Source organism: Rhinolophus sinicus, chromosome 13, assembly GCF_057876585.1.
Source record: "Rhinolophus sinicus isolate RSI-liver-muscle chromosome 13, RSI-T2T, whole genome shotgun sequence".
Classification (NCBI taxonomy): Eukaryota; Metazoa; Chordata; class Mammalia; order Chiroptera; family Rhinolophidae; genus Rhinolophus; species Rhinolophus sinicus.
The window spans coordinates 38,531,254-38,536,913 of record NC_142513.1 but is presented as its reverse complement, the minus strand read 5'-3'; the positions used below and the strand labels follow the sequence as shown (position 1 = coordinate 38,536,913).

Sequence of the window (5,660 nt, the reverse complement as noted above, 5' to 3'; positions counted from 1 at the left end):
ATTTACTGTACATTATGATTTGGGCTGTTCAAAGTCCAAGATATATAGATTTACCTCTCTCATTTTTTAACTGCTGTGTACAATTCCATTGCACTTTTTTTCACTGTATTTGTTAATTGTTTGTTTATCAAGAGAAACTGCTCCTAGACCAAATACTCATGTTTCATAGTTCATGAACACAGGTCAGTGACAAATTTCCATAGAAGTCAACTCAAAGAAATACTTTACAGTCTGAAATCACTTTGCACTCTGAAAGATACCAGCTTTCCTCATCTCCTCAAAATCTTTCACGGAATCCTAATTCCTGTAGAAATCTGTGTATGTCTTCTTCCTGGTTCATTCACAGCAAACTTCTAGAAAGATGCGACCCCAATGATCGCTCCAACAATATGCTTGGTCAGATGCGGGCATCTGAGGTTTTGTCAAAGCTCTGGAAGACGCGGTATCTATATTCTTCCTCAATACCAATGTCCTTCCTAATGGAGAAATGGACCTCCACTGCACTTACAAGCCATCACGAATGACTTAGTCAGCAACCTCCTCACCATATACATGTCAGCTACTGCCAAACTTGCACTCTTAAAACAGTGCTGTGATGAAAATCCCTAAAGATACAACCTGCGGGGAGGAGGTCTGGGTTTCCTATTCTGTCATATGTACAGAAGGGTTAGAACTTTATTTAAAACTCTCAAGCAGTGAGCAAATTAGATGGGGCCATATTTCAACCACTGGGGTTTAAGCAGTTGTTCCCAAGCTGCTTAACTCTCTGTATTTAACTCTCCAGGAATGTACTGAATATTCTAGTCTGAATCCCCAGGGCCAGGCCACCCAGCTGTCTGCCCTCTCCACCAGCTTGAGACTTGTTTCTTTAAATCAGTTGCTGGCAGACCTATGTGTGCTTTTCTCTTTCACCTTTATCTTTACACTTGACCTCTGGACCTGCATGTCCTCCATGAGAAGGGACAATGACAGCTCTCTGCTTTAAGGAGCCAGCTCAGTTGGCCCTCACTCAGATGGCACCTCAGAGCACAGCTTTGGGCATGTCCATCAACGCTAGTTCTTGTCTTGCAACACCTGATGTACAGCATATGCTCAACATATATTTGAGGATTGGATGAAAAGTATTCTCTCATCTTTTTTTCCCCTCACTATTTATTACGGAAAATTTCAAATACAGCAAAGTTGAATAAATTGTACAGTGAACACCCATATACCCACCACCTGGATAGCATTTTGTTCTATTTACTTCATCATATATCTATCCATCTCTCCATCTGCCTATCAATCCATCTTATTTTTTTATACCTTTCAAGGAGAGTTGCAAACTTTAGTACATTTCACCCCTAAACACTTCAGCACATATATCATTAAGTAGAGTTGAATAATTATAATTCATTTGTTAGGTAAAATTTAATGCAATGAAATATTCAGATCTTAAGTATACCATTTGCTGAGTTTTAACAAATGCATACACCTGTGTGAATCAAAACCCTATCAAAGTTCAGACCATCACCATCCTCCAGAAGATTCCCTCACGCTCCTGCCCTGTCAACCACCCCCACCCGATCCCCTGAGACAGCTGCTGTTCTGATCTTTATTTCATCACCAGTTAGTTTTGCCTGTTCTAGAACTTCTTATGAATGGACTTATACTGCAGGCGTTCTTTTGAGCCTGGCTTCTTTCACTCCCTATAACGGTTTTGAAATCCATCCACATATATCAGTTCCATTGTGTATATGTACCATGTGTATTCATCCATCACACTCTTACAGATCACTCAACAAACTTTAAAAGGCTGTTTATAATTTCTACCTGACTGTATTTGTCTAAGGCCTCACTGCCAGTTGGAGGAGGATCAGGATTTGTCTCCATGCCTCCATGCAGGGAAGTGCCCTGAAGGTTATCATGGATTTCTGCCCTAACCCATCACTCTTGGGCTGCCTCTGCTCCCTCTGCCCCCAGCCCCTCCCGCACTGCAGGATTTCTTTTTCTTTCTTTTGTTCTATTAGTTTCATGTTTACAAAACACTGTAATAGTTAGACATTTATCATTTATACCCCTCACAAAGTGATAACCCCCCGCCCCCAATCTGCTACCCCTCTGACATCGCATACAGCCATTACATTTCCACTGTCTCTATTCCTTATGCTGTACTCCACTTCTTGTGACTCTATCTATCTATCTATCTATCTATCTATCTATCTATCTATCTATCTATCTATAAAATTAAAGTTGACATTCATTATTATTCAGCTTCAGCTTCACGTGTACAGCGCAGTGATCAGGCATCTACATCATCCCTGAGGTCGTCTCCCTAATAAGACAAGTGTCCATCGGATACCCTACAGAATCTTTACAACATTATTGATTATATTCCCCAAATTGACTTTCGTATCTCCGTGGCAACCTTGTAGTTACCGATTGTGCTTTCTAATCCCCTTACATTCCCCCTTATCCCCAACCCCCCTCCCATCTAACAGTATGGAGGTATCTCAAAAAATTGAAAATGGAACTACGTTATGACCCAGCAATTCCACTCTTGAGTATTTATCCAGAGAATTCCAAAATGCTAATTAAAAAAAATCTATGCACCCCTATGTTTATTGCAGTGCTATTTACAATAGCCAAGACATGGAAACAACTGAAATGCCCATCGGTAAATGACTGGGTTAGGAAACTGGTACATTTATACAATGGAATATTACACAGCCATAAAGAATGAAATCTTACCATTTGCAATGATATGGATAGCTCTAGAGAACATTATGCTAAGTGAAATAAGTCAGACAGAAAAAGACAAATACCTTATGATCTCATATATATGTGGAATCTAAAGAATAGAATAAATGAATGAACTAATCACAAACTGCAGGATTTCTTGATGGATGTAGCACATTTGCTTCCTCCCTTCCTCTCCACTAATTTTCTCTTCAGCCCACTGTAGGCTGGCTTTGGTTTCCACTTCTCACCTTATTAGATCTCCCTGCTGCATCCCACATGGTCCGCCCCCTGCCTTTTGGACACTTGCTTCTCTTGCCCGTCCCTGTGGGTTTTCCTCCTGCCTCCCTGGCTGCTCTGACTCTGTTTCCTTGGCTGTTTTCCTCTGTGATCTGCAAATGTTGACAGTCTTCAAGTCCTGGAGGTTGTCTCTGTTCTCTGAGCTCTCACTCTCAGGTGGTCTTTCTCAGAACCCAATTTAACATAATCAGAAACAGAACCTATGGCTCCCTTCTCTAATCATACCCTGCGCCATCTCCCTTTCTCACATAACGGCCCCACTAATGCACAGTTGCTCTCGCCGAGAGTCTGGGGGCTTCCTTGACTTCTCCCTCATCCTCATCGCCTACATTCAACTCATCACCAACCCCCATAGAGTCTATCTCTAAATCAAATCTTAAATCTGTCCCCTTCTCTTTATCCCCATTGCCATGGCCCTAGTCTGTGGGATACCTCATACTAAACATTTTTTTCTGGGTTATTTAAAATTCAAATGTAAATGGGCATCTGGTATTTTTATTTGGTAAGTCTGGCTGCCCCTCTGTGAGGGGCTGCAGCTGGCCGGTGCCTCAACTCTGTCTTACCTCACCCTTGCCAAAGATGTGTCTGTCCCTGTTACCCAGCTTGTGTGGGCTCAGAGTAAACCAGGGGAGCCTCCTGTGTCCCCAGCCTGCCCACCCCACTTTCCCTTTCTGCAGCATTGAAGGGGTGGTCAAAACCTCCACAAGCCCCTGAGATGTCTGCATGGCTCAGCCAGAGCTGGGCTTCTATTCTACTCTCATTCCAGGCTGCTGGGACACATTTGTTTCCACTGTGCTAGTGACGCTTGTCCCAGAGTTCTGATTTTATGGGTGGTTGGGACTGGTATGTGTGTGGCTCCCAGCACAGGGCCTGGCTCTCTCAGTGTCCAATAAATGATAGTGGTAGTGCTCTCTGGGTCCTCCTGATGCCTGCTTCCGGCACTGACACAGCAAAGGGCTGGGCAGGTGAGGAACCGGTTCTCTGATTCTTGGAAGGGGAATGCCCCTCTCTCCCTGAGCAGGCTTCTTTTTAAATCATTGCATTTAAACCATGTATAGTAGTGAGGAGTCGTGTTTCAGGGCAGTTCTGGGAATTACAAGGACAAAGTCTGGCCTTGTGGCTGGTGGAGCAATGTGGGGGTGTGAACACTTCTGTGCTGGCTCCTCACGCCCACATGGGACAAAGTCCAGACCCCATGCCAGGCCTGTGGCCAGCCAGCCCTGGCTTATCTTTCCAGCCTCCATCCTCCTGCTCATCTTCTTTTCTTCCTAGTAAACTCCTGCCAAGCATGGAAGCAGAAAGAGCCGGCCATTTGTGATCAGGGAGGACATCCCTTTACTAAAATCTGCTCATGAGGAAGAAAGATGTCACTCACTCTCAGTGCCTCGACTTTTTCAGCCAAATGGGGCTAAGGAATTCTGCTTCCTTTGCAGAGAAAAATGGGACCTACCACGCATCTGAGAGTTTAAGAGGGGTGCTTTCTGTCCATGTGGGTGGTTCTCCTTTGAGACCCTGCTCCTTGTCACCCAGGAAGGTTTCCTAACTGCTCCCATCGACTTGGGGCTGGTTCCTCTCCTGTTTCTGTGGCACTTTCTAAACTCCTCTGTTACTGACTTCGGTAATGTGTGCTTGGTGATCATTTAGTTTCACATTTCTTTCTGCCACTGCGTTCTGAGCTCTTTGATCTACAGGAGGCTGCAGTTCCCCGCGCAGAGCCTGGCACACGAATGACGCTCATGAATACCTAACTGAAAAAACAGTAGACTGTGAAATTTGACTGCCTTTGAGGTATCTATTAATAGAATATAGAGAGAGGCACCTCCTACTCCCCTGTAGCCACTCTAAAACAAAACGGTTAATTTCTGTCCCAGAATGTAGAACCCTCCTTTGGCCAATTGTAAGTCTCTTGGGGAAGATTAACACTCCAATTCAGATTCGTCTTTTTGATGCCTGTGGGAGACCAACACTGATTTTAAGCCAGGCCCTTAATTTGTGTTACTTTATTTAATTCTCACAATAATCCTATGAAATAGGTACTGTTACTATCATCCCTACTTTACAGTTGGAGAAACTAAGGCCCAAAGAAATTAAGTAATTTGCCAAAGTCACACAGCTAGCAAGCAGTACGCAAGGGATTTGATCCCAGGCTGGTCTAACGCTAGAGCTTACGCCCTTGAATCTCTGGGCTACACTGTCTGAGGTTTATGAGGGTTCTAAAAGAATAAGGAAGAACGCTTGGCGGGACTGGGTGCTGAGTGGAATGAGAAATGTGCGTGCTTTGTGGGTGTGAATGTGCCTGGAAGACGTTGCTGCAGAGGGACTCGGCACAAGAGAGGGAGGACGTGGGGAGGTGAGAGAGGAGCCCCCAAGTGGTCGGCTGTGCTGATGGACAGGGCTGGGCGAAGAGAACCCAGGCTAGACAGGCGGGGCTTGATGAGCAAGCCCTGCCAAACCCTCCCTCCAGCCCGGCACCCAGCCAGGCTACACTTGTGCAGCTAATGAGAAGCAGATTGAGGAGTGGGATGGGCTAGAGACCGGAAGGCTAGCTGTGCTACGTGGCGTCCTTCAGCTCGCCCTGAGCTTGCTGCCAACCCACCGAGAGCTGAGAGCTGAGAGTCTGGTAGGGCTTTGCAGCTGGATCT

The 5,660-nt window shown here is 45.0% G+C and overlaps 1 pseudogene; it reads right to left on the bottom strand.

The window, feature by feature from the left end:
• Positions 1-237: 237 nt before the first annotated feature.
• On the bottom strand, positions 238-3,253 carry LOC148756053 (cytochrome c oxidase subunit 6C pseudogene; annotated as a pseudogene).
• Between the last annotated feature and the right edge of the window lie 2,407 nt (positions 3,254-5,660).